Genomic DNA, 17,439 nt, shown 5'->3' on the forward strand with positions numbered 1-17,439 from the left:
GCTTCCAGTCACTTCTTGCTTGCGTGGTCTCTGGTGAGAAGTCTGGGGTTATTCTGATTGGTTTTCCTTTATAGGTTACTGAACCCTTTTCCCTGGATGCCTTTAGGATCCTTTTTTTGGTTTCTATTGATCCAGTTGGGATTACGATGTGGCGGTGGGATGTTCTTCTCTGGTCAGGTCTGTTTGGGGTTCTAAAAGCTTCTTGTATCTGGATGGGTCTGCCCTTCTGGATATTTGGGAAATTCTCTGAGATGATTGCCTGAAGTATATTTCCAATACCATTGGAACCACTCCTTTTGAGTGGTTAGCTCAGTAGCTTTATTCTCTTTGGACATTTGCTGGAGTTCGGTCATCTTTTTGTTTGTGGTTTCTATGAATTCATCCATTTTTCTTTGAAAAACCTTTCTTATGGCCTCCTTTAAGGCTTCTCCATTTTCACTTATCACCTTGTTTATGGTTTCCTCTTGTTACACTATGGCTTCATCCCTTATCTCTTTCTTTATATTTTCACATTTTTCATTAATGATGTATATCAATTGCATTTGTAAAGCAATCTGCTAAGATTTGTTTTGTCTAAACGTGGTCATTTATTCTTCCACAAGCAACTTCAATGTATCTGCTTTAAGTTCTTGTAGAATTTCATCCAGTATAATGGATACTGGATCTTTGCATCGAACTTCTTACATCATTGTTCTATCTGGTGAGAAGTTTTTTGTCTAAGCGGGTATTGTATTCTTCCTCATGCTACTTCAGTGTATCTTCTGTTATGCCATCGTGGTCTTTGATCCAGTACAAAGGAGAAGGAATTTACATGGACATTGCTCTACCTGCTAAGAATTGTTATTTGTAAATGAGGTCTTTATTCCTCCACATGCAACTTCAATGTATCTGCTTTTATTTCTTTAAGTGATTTCATTAAGTATAAGGGAGACTGGATTTTTGCTTTGAACAACCATGGCAGTGTTCTATCTGCTAAGATTTGTTATGAGTAAACACGGTTTTCTTCTTCCACATGCAACTTCATTTTAACAGCTTTTATTTCATCATGGCCTTTGATCCAGTACAACGGAGACTGTACTTACTACGACATTGCACTATCTGGTAAGGTTTGTTCTGTATAAATGTGGTCATTTATTCTTCCAGAAGCAACTTGAATGTATCTGCTTTTACTTCTTCGAGTTCTTTCATCCATTATAAGGGAGACTGGATTTTTGCGTGGACATCCCATGGCATTGTTCTATTGGCTAAAATCTGTTTTGTCTAAGCGGGGTATTTTATTCTTCCTAATGCAACCTCAGTGTATCTGGTTTTATTTCATTGTAGTCTTTGATCCAGTACAACGGAGGCTGTCCTTCTACCAACATTGTTATATCTGCTAAGATTTGTTCTGTCTAAACGTGGTCATTTATTCTTCCACAAGCAACTTAAATGTATCTGATTTATTTCTTCGAGGTGTTTCATACAGTATAGTGGACACTGGATTTTTGCATTGAACAACCCACAGCATTGTTCTATCGGCTAAGATTCATTCTGTCGATACGAGGTTTTCTTCTTCCACATGCAACTTCATGTTATCAGCTTTTATTTCATCGAGGTCTTTGATCCTGTGTAATGGGGCCTGTACTTCCTCCCACATAGCTCTGTCTGCTAAGATACGTTCTGTCTAAACGTCATTTATTCTTCCACAAGCAACATCTATGCATCTGCTTTTACTTTTTGGGGGATTTCATCCAGTGTAACGGATACTGCATTTTTGAGTTGAACTTCCTATGGCGTTGTCCTATGCCTCGGAGAACTTTTATTTCTAAGCGGGGTATTTTATGCTTACTCATGCAACTTCAGTCTATCTGCTTTTATTTCATAGTGGTCTTTCTTGCAGCACAACGGACACTGTGCTTCCACCGACATTGCTCTCTCAGCTAAGATTTACTCTGTCTAAACACGGTCATTTATTCTACAAAAGCAACTTCAATGTACAACGGAGACTGTGCTTGCACCGATATTGCTCTATCAGCTAAGATTTGTTCTGTCTAAATGCGGTCATTTATTCCACACAAGCAACTTCACTGTATGTGATTTACTTCTTTGAGGTCTTTCATACAGTATAGTGGACACTGGATTTTTGCGTTGAACATCCCACGGAATTGTTCTATCGGCTAAGATTTATTCTGTGTATACGTGGTTTTCTTCTTCCACATGGAACTTCACATTATCAGCTTTTATTTCAAAGAGGTCTTTGATCCTGTGTAACCGAGGCTGTACTTCCACCCACCTAGCTATATCTGCTAAGATATGTTCAGGCTAAACGTGGTCCTTTATTCTTCCACAAGCAACTTCAATGTATTTTCTTTGACTTCTTGGAGGATTTCATCCAATGTAATGGTACTGGATTTTGGCCTTCAGCTTCCTGGGGTATTCTATCTGCTAAGAACTTTTTTGTATAAGCGGAGTATTTTATTCTTCCTCATGAAACTTCAGTGTATCTGCTTTTAGTTCATCGTGGTCTTTGATCCAGTACAACAGAGGCTGTACTTCCACCGAAATTGCTCTATCTGCTAACATTTGTTCTGTCTGAACGCGGTCATTTATTCTTCCACAAGCAACTTCAATGTATCTGCTTTTACTTCTTGGAGGATTTCATCCAGTGTAATGGATGCTGGATTTTTGCATTGAACTTCATACGGCATTGTTCTATCTGCTAAGAACATTTTGTCTATGGGGGGTTTTTTATTCTTTCTCATTCCCTTTCAGTGTATCTGCTTTTTTTCCCTCCTAGTCGGTGACCAAGTACAACGGAGACTGTACTGACCCCGACATTGCCGTATCTGCTTTTTGTTCTGTCTAAACGCGGTCACTTATTCTTCCATAAGCAGCTTCAATATATATTCTCTTACTTCTTGGAGGATTTCATCCACTGTAACGGATACTGGATTTTTGCCTTGAACTTCCTATGGCATTGATCTGTCTGCTACGAACATTGTGTCTAAGCAGGGTATTTTATTCTTCCTCATGCCACTTCAGTGTATCTGCTTTTATTTCATCCTAGTTTGTTACAGTAAAGCAGACACTGTACTTCCTCTGACATTGCTCTATCTGCTAAGATTTGTTCTGTGTGGACGTGGTCATTTATTCTTGCAGAAGCCTCTTCAATGTATCTGCATTTCCTTCTTGGAGGATTTCATCCAGTGTAATGGATACTGGAATTTTAAGTTGAACTTCCTTCGGCATCATTCTGTCTGCTAAGTTTTGTTCTGTGTAAACGTCGTTTTCTTCTTCCAGATGCAACTTCATTTTATCAATTTGTATTTCATCGAGGTCTTTGATCCTGTGTAACGGAGACTGTACTTCCATTGTCATTGCTCTAGCTACTAAGATTTCTGCTGTCTAAACGTTGTCATTTATACTTCCACAAGGAACTTCAACGCATTTCTTTTTACTTCTTGGAGGACTTAATCAAGTATAATGGAGACTGGATTTTTGCGTTGAACATCCCATGGCATTGTTCTTTCAGCTAAGATTTATTCTGTGTAAACATGGTTTCCTTCTTTCACATGCAACTTCATTTTATCAGCTTTTATTTCATCGAGGTCGTTGATCCTGTATAATGGAGAAGGTACTTCCACCTTCATTGCTTTATCTCCTAAGTTTTGTTCTGTCTAAACGGGCCATTTATTCTTCCACAACGGACTTCAATGTATCTTCTTTTACTTCTTCAAGGATTTCATCCAGTGTACCGGATACTGGATTTTTCCCGTTCAACTTCCTACGACACTGATCTATCTGCTAAAACCTTTTTTCTCTCAGCGGGGTATTTTATTCTGCCTCATTCAACCTCACTGTATCTGGTTTTATTTTGTTGTGGTCTTTGATCGAGTACAACGGAGACTTTGGTATCACCAGCATTGTTCTATCTGTTAGGATTTGTTCTGTCTCAACGTGGTCATTTATTCTTCCACAAGCAACTTCAATGTATCTGATTTACTTCTTCGAGGTCTTTCATCCAGTATAGTGGACACTGGATTTTTGTGTTGAACATCCCATGACATTGTTCTATCGGTTAAGATTTATTCTGTGTATACATGGTTTTCTTCTTCCACATGCAACTTCACGTTATCAGCGTTTATTTCAAAGAGGTCTTGCATCCTGTGTAACGGAGGCTGTACTTCCATCCAAATAGCTCTATCTGCTAAGATATGTTCTGTCTAAACGTGGTCATTTATTCTCTAACAAGCAACTTCAATCTGTCTGCTTTTACTTCTTGGAGGATTTCATCCAGTGTAATGGATACTGGATTTTGGCCTTCAACTTCCTACGGCGTTCTATCTGCTAAGAAATTTTTTGTATAAGCGGGGTATTTTATTCTTCCTCATGAAACTTCAGTGTATCTGCTTTTATTTCATCGTGGTCTTTGGTCAAGTACAATGGAGATTGTACTTCCACCGACATTGCTCAATCTGCTAACATTTGTTCTGTCTAAACGCGGTCATTTATTCTTCCAAAAGCAACTTAAATGTTTCTGCTTTTACTTCTTCTAGGATTTCATCCAGTGTAATGGATACTGCATTTTTACATTGAACTTCATATGACATTGTTCTATCTGCTAAGAACTTCTTTGTCTAAGTCGGGTACTGTGTTCTTCCTCATGCAACTTCAGTGTATCTGCTTTTATTTCATCTTGGTCTTTATCCAGTACAACGGAGTCTGTACTTCCACCCACATTGCTCTATCTGCTAAGAATGGTTCAGTGTAAATGAGGTCTTTTATTCTTCCACATGCAACTTCCATGTATCTGCTTTTACTTTTTCTAGGTCTTCCTTGCAGTATGATGGAGACCTGATTTTTGTGTTGAACTTCCCAAAGCATTGTTCTCTCTGGTAAAATTTGTTCTGTGTAAACGAGGTTTCCTTATTCCACATGCAACTTCATTTTATCAGCTTTTATTTCATCGAGGGTTTGATCCTGTATAATGGAGAACGTACTTCCACCGTCATTGCGCTATCTCTTAAGCTTTGTTCTATCTAACCGGGGCATTTATTCTTCCACAAGGGACTTCAATGTATCTTCTTTTACTTCTAGGAGGATTTCATCCAGCATATTGAATTCTGGATTTACCGTTCAACTTCCTACGGCATTGTTCTATCTGCTAAAATATTTTTTGCCTAAGCGAGGTATTTTATTCTTCCTCATGCAACCTCAGTGCATCTCATTTTATTTCATCCTAGTCTTTGATCCAGTACAACGGAGACTGTCCTTCCACCAACATTGTTCTATCTGCTAAGATTTGTTCTGTCTAAACGTGGTCATTTATTCTTCCACAAGCAACTTCAATGTATCTGATTTACTTCTTCGAGGACTTTCAATCAGTATAGTGGACACTGGATTTTTTGTGTTGAACATCCCACGGTGTTATTCTATCAGCCAAGATTTATTCTGTGTATACGTGGTTTTCTTCTTCCACAAGCAACTTCACTTTATCTGCTTTTATTTCATCGAGGTCTTTGATCCTGTGGAATGGAGGCTGTACTTCCACCCACATAGCGCGATCTGCTAAGATGTGTTCTGTCTAAACGTGGTCATTTATTCTTCCACAAGCAACTTCAATGTATCTGCTTTTACTTCTTGGAGGATTTCATCCAGTGTAATGGATACTGGATTTTCGCCTTCAACTTCCTAGGCCGTTCTATCTGCTAAGAAATTTTTTTGTATTAGGGGGGGGGGTTTATTCTTCCTCATGAAACGTCAGTGTATCTGCTTTTATTTCATCGTGGTCCTTGATCCAGTACAACGGAGAGTGTACTTCCACCGACATTGCTCTATCTGCTCACATTTGTTCTGTCATATATTCTTCCACAAGCAATTTCAATGTATCTGCTTTTACTTCTTGGAGGATTTCATCCAGTATAATGGATACTGGAATTTTAAGTTGAACTTCCTTCGGCATTGTTCTTTCTGCTAAGTTTTGTTCTGTGTAAACATCGTTTTCTTCTTCCACATGCAACGTCATTTTATGAGCTTTTATTTTGTCGAGGTCTTTGATCCTGTGTAACAGAGACTGTACTTCCACTGTCGTTGTTTTATCTACTAAGATTTCTGCTGTCTAAACGTGGTCATTTATTCTTCCACAAGCAACTTCAACGTATTTCTTTTTACTACTTGGAGAATTTCCTCAAGTATACTGGAAACTGGATTATTGCGTTGAACATCCCCACAGCATTGTTCTATCTGCTAAGGACTTTTTTGTCTAAGTGGGGTATTGTATTCTTCCTCATGCAACTTCAGTGTATGTGCTTTTCTTTCATCGTGGTCTTTGATCCAGTACAACGGAGTCTGTACTTCCAACCATATTGCTCTATCTGCTAAGAATTGTTAAGTGTAAATGAGGTCTTTTGTTCTTCCACATGTAACTTCAATGTATCTGCTTTTACTTCTTCGAGGCCTTTCACCAGTATAGTGGACACTGGATTTTTGCATTGAACATCACACGGCATTTTCTCTTTGGTAAGTTTTATTCTGTGTAAACGTGGATTTCTTCTTCCACATGCAACTTCATTTTATCAGCTTTTATTTCATCAAGGTCTTTGACCCTGTATAACGGAGAACATACTTCCACCGTCATTGCTCTATCTCTTAATATTTGTTCTGTCTAAGCGGGACATTTATTCTTCCACAAGGGACTTCAATGTATCTTCATTTACTTGTTGGAGGATTTCATCCAGCGTATTGAATACTGGATTTTATCGTTCAACTTCCTACGTCATTGTTCTACGTGCTATAATATTTTTTGTCTAAGCTGGGTATTTTATTCTTCCTAATGCAACCTCAGTGTATGTGGTATTATTACATCGTGGTACAACGGAGACTGTCCTTCCACCAACATTGTTGTATCTGCTAAGATTTGTTTTATCTAAACGTGGTCATTTTTTCTTCCACAAGCATCTTCAATGTATCTGATTTACTTCTTCGAGGTCTTTCATCCAGTATAGTGGACACTGGATTTTTGCGTTGAACATCCCACGGCATTTTTCTATCGGCTATGATTTATTCTGTGTATACGTGGTTTTGTTCTTCCACATGCAACTTCACATTATCAGCTTTTATTTTATCGAGGTCTTTGATATGTCTAAACGTGGTCATTTTTTCTCCCACATGCCACTTCACTGTATATTTTTTTACTTCTTTGAGGATTTCATCAAGTGTAATGGAGACTGGATTTTTGCGTTGAACATCCCACGGCATTGTTCTATCTGTTAAGAACTTTTTTGTCTAAGCGGGGTATTTTATTTTTCCTCATGCAACTTCAGTGTATCTGCTTTTATTTCATTGTGGTCGTTGATCAAGTACAACGGAGACTGTACTGACACTGACATTGCCGTATCTGCTAAGATTTGTTCTGTCTAAACGCGGTCACTTATTCTTCCAGAAGCAATTTCAATATATATGCTCTTACTTCTTTGTTGGGAGCCAGAATGGAATCAAACTGTACTTTGATTTGCAGCAGATAATTGCTTTATTGTCTTATTGTTTTTGGCCTTGTTCTGTTCAATTGATCTGAGATTTATCATATGAATGTAACCCCCAACGGTTCCCTGATTTACCATCTGGATGTAACACCTGGAAGTTCCCTGGTTTCAAGAAGGGATATAAGCCTTGAGTTTGGAAATAAACTGGGCTGCAGTTTTTGCCTGGGCGGCAGACCTCCCGGACCCGATGTGTTTGTCTCTCTTCTATTTTTTCCAGTCCCTGCCCCCTACTTCAGGAACCCCAATTTGCTGCCGGTAGGCCCCCGCAACTTGCGCCCGAACAGGGACCCTGAAAATCTGGGACGACGGTGGAGGACCCCGCTGTGGTGAGTAACACATCGTAGGACTATTAAGAGAGGATCTTAAGAGAATGTATAGTCAGGAGTAAAAAATTATGGGTCAAACTCATAGCTATAGGTCATAAGTACCGATTTTAACAGGCCTACTTGAAGCCCACGGAACGTGGGGGGAAAAAGTGGTGCTTCAGAGCTTCCTACAGTTTGTCGAGGAGGCATGTCTGAGGTCTATAGAGGAGGAATTCCTAAAAACCTGGCAGCGGTTAAGAAAAGGAATTCAAGATTATTATAATGTATATGGCCCCGAAAAGACCCCAGTAGAGGCTATTAATGTATGGAGTTTAGTAAGTGAATGCATAAATCCTCAACATGAGAATGCTGAACTTAATCTTGAATTAAGGGAAATTTATGAATTAAAGGACCCTTCTGAAAAACCTGAGGCTGAGCCATATGCTGCAGCCCATGAGAGTCTAAGTGATATCTTGAAAAGGGAACAACAACCAGTAGATATTGAGTATCAGAATTCAGATTTGAATATCAAGGAGGATAGTTATGATGAGCCAATGGAGGACTGGATAGCTACGATGAAGAAGAAGTTAGAAGAAATCCTACATCTTCTATCAAAAATGGGGATAGAGCAGAGAGTCCCCCAGAAGTAGGAAAGAACTATGACCCTCAGGCCACTATGGTGTCTGATTCTAAACCTTACCCCTCACACCCACCGCCTCCGGCTGCAGCCTTACTGCCCCAATCCCTTTTTCAACCTTTAGGCAAGCCTAAAGGCCCTAGCAACAAGTCCCTTTTAACAGGCACTACAACCAGGCACAGTGCATCGCAATTAAACCTGGCTCAGGCTGCTAGAGAGAGGGAAGATATTTCAGGGCCTCGCTGCTTCCCTAGTTTAGTTGATCATGATGAATAAGTATACCATCAACCTGTTCCTGTTAAACTATTACAGGATTTAAAAAGTGCCTGCTCCCAATATGGGCCAACTGCCCCTTTTACTCAAGTAATATTGGAGGCCGCGTGTGCTGGTATTGCATGCCCATATGACTGGAAGCGGCTTGCCAGAGCGTGCCTTAGTGCAGGAGAGTACTTATTATGGGAGACAGAGTTCACTGCACAGTGTCGGGCTAAAATTGAAACAAATAGGTCTAAGAACCTGCCTTACACTTTTGATCAGTTGTTAGGAGAGGGAACCTATAATTGGGTTATGCAAAGGAAGCCTATTTACAAATAAATGCTGCAGCGAGAGAGGCTTGGAAAAGGTTACGTAATTCCAATCGTACAAAAAATCTAGTAGAAGTTAAACAGGGACCGAATGAACCTTATCTAGAATTTTTGTCTCAATTAATGGAGACTGCAGACCGCCTAGTACAAGATGAGAACGCAAGGAAAATTATAGTTAGACACATAGCCTATGAAAATGCCAACGCCGCCTGTCAGGCGGCTATCAGACCCCATAGGAATAAGGGAGGAATCACGGACTTTATTTCACTGTGTGCTGATATTGGACCCTCCCATGTACAAGGCCTTACTTTAGCCGCCGCTCCTCAAGGAAAGACTGTTACTGAATTTCTAAAATATAGAGGTCAGCAGTATTCCCGGGATGCTAGTCCCCCGGGGAGTTGCTTCTCTTGTGGACAAATAGGACATTGGATGACGCAATGCCCACACCAGGCCAGGTTAAAGAGAGAAAAATCACCTGGCACATGTCCATGCTGTGGTAAAGGGAAGCACTGGGCTAAAGATTGCGAGTCAGCAACAAATCTCAATGGCTGCCCGTTTTCGGGAAACTGGAGAAGGGGCCAGCCCCTGGCCCCGCAAAACCATGGGGCAGTTCTTCCCTCTTCTCAGACACAAGTACATCTTCTAACAACCCCCCAAAATCAGTCTCCAGCCTCCTCCGTGCCACCCCAGGCAGTGCAGGATTGGACCTCTGTTCCTCCACCTGCTCAGTATTGACCCCAGAGATGGGGACACAAGCTCTCCCCACAGGGATCTTCGGTCCCCTTCCCCCGGGAGTGGCTGGATTGCTGTTAGGGAGAAGTAGCTCAGCCCTTAAAGGGATACAGATTACACCTGGCAAAACTGACCAGGATTTTACTGGAGAAATCAAAGTTATGGCCTTTGCCCCGAAACACGTGGTATCGATCCCAGCCGGTCAAAAATTAGCACAACTAATACTTGTGCCTTTACCTCCCGGGGAGACTGCTAATTCCCCATGTGGACAGAGGGGATTTAGATCTTCTGATATCTATTGGGTACAAAGCATAAAACAAGAGAGGCCTGAGATGACATTATTTATACAAGAAAAGCCCTTTAAAGGAATATTAGACACTGGAGCAGATTTGTCTGTGATATCTAAAAAACATTGGCCAGCCCAATGGCCCCTAACAACCTCTATGACTTCCCTACAGGGGACTGGGTATGCAACTGACCCACAGCAGAGCAGTGCGATTCTTGCTTGGAGAGATGAGGAAGGGCACTCTGGTCATTTTCACCCATTTGTCCTGGATCATCTGCCAATTAATTTATGGGGTCGTGATGTCATGGAAAAAATGGGACTGTATATGTTTAGTCCTAGTGCTGAAGTTACTAAGCAGCTGCTTTATCAAGGCCTCCTCCCTTCTGGGGGATTAGGCCCAGCAGCACAAGGAGGGCCAGAGCCACTCCAACCCCAGTCTGGCTCACAGAGACAAGGATTAGGGCATCGTGGAGAGAGCTAATGGATTATTAAAACATCAAATTGCTAAAATACAGAAAGGAGAGTCGTATCCCGCTACCCCTGTGAATATACTTAATCATGCTTTATTTGTTTTACATTTTTTGAATTTGGATTCAAATAATTTATCTGCTGCTCAGAGATTCTGGGAAAAAAGAGAGCAGCGTCCTTTTGCCTTAGTAAAGTGGAAGGATCCCCTAACTGGTGCTTGGCATGGACCCGATCCTGTTCTAACCTGGGGTCCAGGGCATGTATGCGTTTTTTCACAAGGAGAAAATGACACCCGCTGGCTGCCTGAATGCTGCGTTCGGATTGTGGAGAGTGACAGTGGCCATCCAAGCAGGGACTCACTGGGCCTACACCCCCAACCCTCCATTGGTGCATCCTGCGACGTGGGAAGGACCTGAGTTATTTGTGCATGTCAATTGGGACTGCTACTGATCCGCTTGTTTCACACATTCATATGAGCTGTGTTTCTCCTCCTTTTACTATTATGTAGGGACCAGGTGAAAGGCCTCCAGAGGTAAGTAGAAGTCGGCCAACCCCCTGTATGTCTGTGTTTTGTTTTATTTTTTTATTTTATTTTATTTTTTTTTAAAAAAAGGTGCACTGTGGGCCTAAAATAGAGGCCTGGGTGGTCAAGGGACGCCTTGACCCCCCTTCCCCTTCTGAGTTTCTTGTCAATAACAAGGCATACCTGAGAGTCCCACCAGCAAGACATGTCTAAATCTAAAAATAGCCGTTTGGTGAAAACATTCATCTGAGCTCATGTTTTTTGTGTTAAGTGTATCTGATTGAGTCCAATTTTCTTGTTATATGTCAATGTCTGATTATTTAAAAGTCTCCGCTTCTCTGTCTTGTTCGTGTTACGTATTTTTCCTTGTCCAGTTTTGTCTTTAAAATTGGTACCATTTCTAAGTATGGATCCTTATGGTTTTTCTGTGCGTACTCAAGCACACATCCTTGTTATTTATTTGAACATTTCTGGGCCTAGCATGGCAGCTCCCCCATGTCTGCAGTTGTAACAAGCCCTGGAAAAATAAATTCCAGGTAAGTTGCCTTGTAAAAAGTTTTGTTTTGAACTTGGTTTTCACCTGCAAGAGTAAAATTGGCAAAGTTCTCTTAACACAAACTTCCAGAAAATGAATGGCCGATATTAATTTTGCGCGCTTTAAGATCTTTGAGTATGAATGTGTGTGCCAATGGGTGTGAGTGAACATGTTCAAGGTTAAATTGTCAGCATGCTGTATAAAACAATGGTTGAGCTCATTTGAAACACAAAAGCAATTGGATAAATCTAAGTCTAAAGTTCAAGAAAATTATTAGGTTTGAATGTTTCCTATGTCTCAAAGGATTATTGCATTGTTTTAAAGAAAAACTGGTAAAAAGTTTTTTCCTAGATCCTGAAATCTGCATTTTATTGCAATGCATACAGTTTTTACATTGTAAACATTGTATCTTGTTCAGCACAGAGGTATTAAGGAATTTGGGATTTATTACTTTAAGTTAAAGTTTGGAGACATGTATTAGAGATTTAAATGTAAAATTGTTCATTAACGTCAGAAAGTTTGCTTATCTGTCTTTTCTTGGAGACTGACACTAGAAATCTAATGGTATAATGTGGATAATGTGATTAGTATTTTAAAGGAATGTTTAAAGGTTTATCTCCATGCAATTGGGTGTATTTTAAAAAAAGAAGGAAACTAAGTCCAGACTTAGCCTTTGGGTGCACTGATGTCTATAGTTCTTGCATTAGGGAAAAACTGTTATTTGAGTTTAAACTGTTGTTGGAGTTCTAGACAGTAATCTAAACTGCAAAAAAAAAGGCCCTTTTCTAAAAGGCAAGAGGAGTGCCTTGAGCCCTAGGGGGCCGGAAGGCAGAAGGAGTTCTTTGTGCCCTTAAAGGTTTTTCAATTGCAAATAAAGGCTAAGGTGTTAATTGTTTAAGCCAGTATCAGTAAAAGTTATTAAGAACATTGGAAATGGGTTTCTAAACAATATTTGAAAGTGAAGTTGTCTTAAATGTTTAAAGAAAGAGAAAAAAGGAAAATTAGGACTACCAAAGTAATTGCTTAATTACTATTTCAGCTTGCTCTTGTAACTTACCTTATAGCAACTTCCAGCTAGCCCATGGAGAAGAACAGCAATCCTTATTCAGATGTAACTTTGGCTTTTACCAGGTTCTAGGTAAGCTCATGCTTAGAGACTATTTCTGTGTTGACCACCTTGTGGCTTTAATTGGAGTAACGTGGCCTTTTGTAGGACTCATTGGTCTGAAAGCCACAGCTTTGAGCTTGCCCAGGCAAAGCAAAGTCCCTGTGAGACTGTGGTGTCTAATCTTCCAGCAGGATGCTGGGACAGAGTTGCTTTGGAGCTCGAAGTGGCAGAGTGCTAGCTCTGAGCTGAAAAGCTGGGGGGAAGCACTCAAGCACCAAGCTCAGGACTCACAGTGGCAGGGTGCTAGCCTTGAGCTGGAGAGCTGAGAGACAGCGCCCAGACCCTGAGTTCAAATACAGCAACCAACAAAGTGAAATGCCAATGGCATGTTTATCCCTGTGTGGAGAGACACTACTGGGACACGAAAGCCTCTGCTTGGATGGCAGAGATGGTGTCAGATCTTAGAGTCACTTGTGCTTGGCCACTCAAATTAATCAGAGCCGGAGGTCATAGTAAGCATGCCTTACTAATGCCCGTGCCTTCCATAACTGGGCAGGAACTTGTCAATCATCTGTGATAGTGGGTAGTTTAAAGTCCTAATTGAGCGAATTTTTTATTTGACACCAGCCACAAATTCAGGAAAGTTTGTGGATCTGGGGCTTGTGCCTCTATTAATCTGTTTAGATCTGACAACTGAAGCATTGTTAAGGTTGCAGAAATTTAGTTCCCTAGACAATGAAGAAAATGCCTTTGCAAATGGGTGCTAAGTAAGTTACACTATTGTAGCCAAAGATGGTTTGTGCAGTTGTTAAATGTTAAATATGATCTCCAGTTTGGAGTATATTATTGTTCCTGATATCTAATCCTTGCAACCCCTTGATAAAACAGGCTAGGCTTCTTAAGGTCCCTGGTCAAGCACAGAGACAACGCCCCTGAGTCAGCTTGAAGAAGTCACAGAAGCTGAATCTCTGCCCATCAATCCCATTTAGATGAAGCGACCAAAGTCATTTTTGGAAAATGTGACAGGATAAGTTAGAGATATAGGAAAGAGTAAAAATTGCACTTATGTTTCTTTTAAAATAAAAAGGGGGGATATGTTGGGAGCCAGAATGGAATCAAACTGTACTTTGATTTGCAGCAGATAATTGCTTTATTGTCTTATTGTTTTTGGCCTTGTTCTGTTCAATTGATCTGAGATTTATCATATGAATGTAACCCCCAACAGTTCCCTGATTTACCATCTGGATGTAACACCTGGAAGTTCCCTGGTTTCAAGAAGGGATATAAGCCTTGAGTTTGGAAATAAACTGGGCTGCAGTTTTTGCCTGGGCGGCAGACCTCCCGGACCCGATGTGTTTGTCTCTCTTCTATTTTTTTCAGTCCCTGCCCCCTACTTCAGGAACCCCAATTTGCTGCCGGTAGGCCCCGTCACTTCTTGGAGGATTTCATCCAGTGTAATGGATACTGGATTTTTGCATTGAACTTCCTACGCCATTGATCTATCTGCTAAGAACATTGTGTCTAAGCGGGGTATTTTATTCTTCCTCATGCCACTTCAGTGTATCTGCTTTTATTTCATCCTGGTCTTTGTTCCAGTAAAGCAGACACTGTACTTCCAATGACATTGCTCTATCTGCTAAGATTTGTTCTGTGTAGACGTGGTCATATATTCTTCCACAAGCCACTTCAATGCATCTGCATTTACTTCTGCATTTACTGCCAACCTAGACTGATATACCCAGCAAAACTACCATTCACATTTGAGGGAGAAACAAGAATATTCACTCCAAAGAGAAGCTTTATGAATATGTGCACACTAAACCAGCATTACAAAGAATACTAATTAACCGAGAACAAATTGTAGAACATCAAGAACCCCCATCAAGAAGCAAACATCTATAATTCACTAAATACAAAAGGGGAAAAAAGAGAAAGAAACTTAGAAGTAAAAATAAATAACAATGGACACTGACCACTTCTCCATAATCTTCCTAATCGTGAACGGGCTGAACAATCCAATCAAAAGACACAGAGCAGCAGACTGGATTAAGAAACACCACCCATCCATATGTTGCCTCCAAGAGGCACACCTCACTGCCAAAGACAGAAACAAATTCCAAGTGAAAGGCTGGAAACGAATTTTCCACTCCAATACACCATGCAAAAAAGCAGGAGTAGCAATCTTAATCTCCGATAAAATTAACTTCTCGGTAAAATCAGTACACAAAGATAGAGACGGCCATTATATATTAGTAAAGGGAACAATCCATGCCCATAATATTACAGTTATAAACATCTAGTCCCCCAACACGGGAGCACCCAAATTTGTCAAACAAACTCTTTTAGAACTACAGAACACGATAGACTCAAACACAATCATTGTCGGTAACCTCAATACTCCACTCTCAACAAATGACAGGTCAACTCAACAAAAGTTAAGCAAAGACACCATCGACTTAAATGACACCATAGCCCAGCTGGGCTTAATAGATATACACAGAGTCTTCCACCCAACGGCGAAACCTTTTACATTTTTCTCAGCAGCACATGGAACACACTCCAAAATAGATCATATAACAGTTCATACAGAAAACTTAAGCAGATACAAGAAGTCTGATATAATCCCATGCATCCTATCAGACCACAGTTGAGTCAGACTAATTCTGAACAATGCAGTCAAAGTCAAAAAACATTCAATCACATGGAAACTGAACAACACACTTCTGAATAACCCCTGGGTAACAGATCAGATCAGAAATGAAATTAAAAACTTCCTTGAATGTAATGACAATCAAGAAACATCAGAAAGAAACTTACGGGACACAGCAAAGGCAGTTCTAAGAGGCAAATTTATTGCACTACGAGCACATATTAAATAGACAGAAGAAGAGCACATAAATAACCTTTAAAAAAACTGAAACACCTAGAGGAGCAAGAAAGAGTTAATTCTAAAATAGCTAGAAAGACAGAAATAACAAAAATAAAATCAGAAATTTCAGAGATTGAAATAAGATCTACTATACACAAAATTGATAAATCAAAAAGTTGGTTCTTTGAAAGAGTCAACAAAATTGACAGACCCTTGGCAAGATTAATCAAAAAAAGGAAAGGGGAGACTCAAATAAACAAGATTAGAGGCCCCCTCGGGAAAAATCACAACTGCTTCCCAAAAAATCCAGTCCATAATGAATCGGTACTATCAGGGCCTATATTCAAAGAAACAAGAAAATCTAGTAGAAATGGATGATTTCTTAAATAAATATAGGCTACCCACACTGAACAACGATGAGGTAAACAAATTGAACAGACCAATTTCTTACAACGAAATTGTGGAAGCAATCAGGGAAATGCCAACCAAAAAAAGCCCAATTCCAGATGGTTTCACTGCGGAATTCTACAAGACATTTAAAGATGAAATAACACCTATACTCTTGAAACTCTTCCGAGAAATAGAAACAGAAGGAGCAATACCAAACTCATTTTATGAAGCTAATATTACTCTCATCCCCAAACCAGGGAAAGACCCAACAAAAAAAGAAAACTACAGACCTATCTCTCTAATGAACACAGATGCAAAACTCCTCAATAAAATATTAGCCAACAGAATCCAGAAACAAATTAAAAAAATCATACACTATGATGTCGCTATCCCCTCGGCCGGCAAGGAAGACGCAACAAGTGAGACTTCTTCTCGAGCAGCAGTTTATTCAGCAAGCTTACAGCTATGCCGGGTCGACCCCGACTTCCTCAAAACCCTGGGGTTTTATAGGCCCATCATCCAATCACATTTGCTTTCTTACAATTCTATAGCCAATAATATAAGTACACCTCTATAGCACATTCTAAACAAGTAGCAATATGGCATTACACATACTTCCAATCATGCATAAAGCTCATGAACAATCACATCTCTTCCTGGAAACTTTCAGACAAACAACTCAGTGGCGCAACCACAAAGGCGGATGCCAGCGCCATCTTGTAATGGCGAATGTAATAGCTCTCTACATCTCCCCCTTTTTTCTTTTGGCTGAAAGCGAAGAGAATTTGAGTAGGAATCCAGAGACTGGCCAAATCTCCAAACGCCTTCCCAATTTTCTCATTCAAATGGTAAGGGATTATGCCTGTCTTAGGTTGGAGAGATGCCTCTTGGTTCTTACCCGTCTTCAACATCGGATACTCAAGCATAGGAGTCTGTGTTAGGTTGATACCAAGACCAATCTCTACTCTTACCCGTCGTCGACTACTGACCCAGCATACCCAGCCATGCTTGGGGAGATTCCTGTTGCTGGAGAGCCATAAGAGCTTGTTTAATGACCATGTGAACGCGCTTTCTCTGTCTGATAATTTGTCTGCCCAGAACAAAAATGAACCAACACAATAATCCTAATCCAACACATAATATAACAATTAAGGACACACTTCCAGCCCATTCCTTAACCCAATTTAGGGATTGGGAAATCCAATCTACTAATTCTCCCACAGTAGCAATATTTACACGGGTGGAATTAACAATCATAATTTCCTGTCGTAATTGATTAGTAAGATTTTCAAACTCTTGAGTCCAAGATCCCAATTCTCGGGATAAATTTGCAGCATGTGAAAAATTATAATAATCCAAGAAAGTAATACATAAACCAGACGTGGTTCCTACACACATTAATTGAGCAAATTGAAACATATAATCCATTTGTTCCTGTAACAAATCTACTCTTTGATTTAAAATCATAAGTCCTCGGGCTAA

The sequence above is a fragment of the Megascapheus bottae genome, unplaced genomic scaffold, assembly GCF_031878675.1.
Source record: "Megascapheus bottae isolate mThoBot1 unplaced genomic scaffold, mThoBot2.hap1 HAP1_SCAFFOLD_142, whole genome shotgun sequence".
NCBI lineage: Eukaryota > Metazoa > Chordata > Mammalia > Rodentia > Geomyidae > Megascapheus > Megascapheus bottae.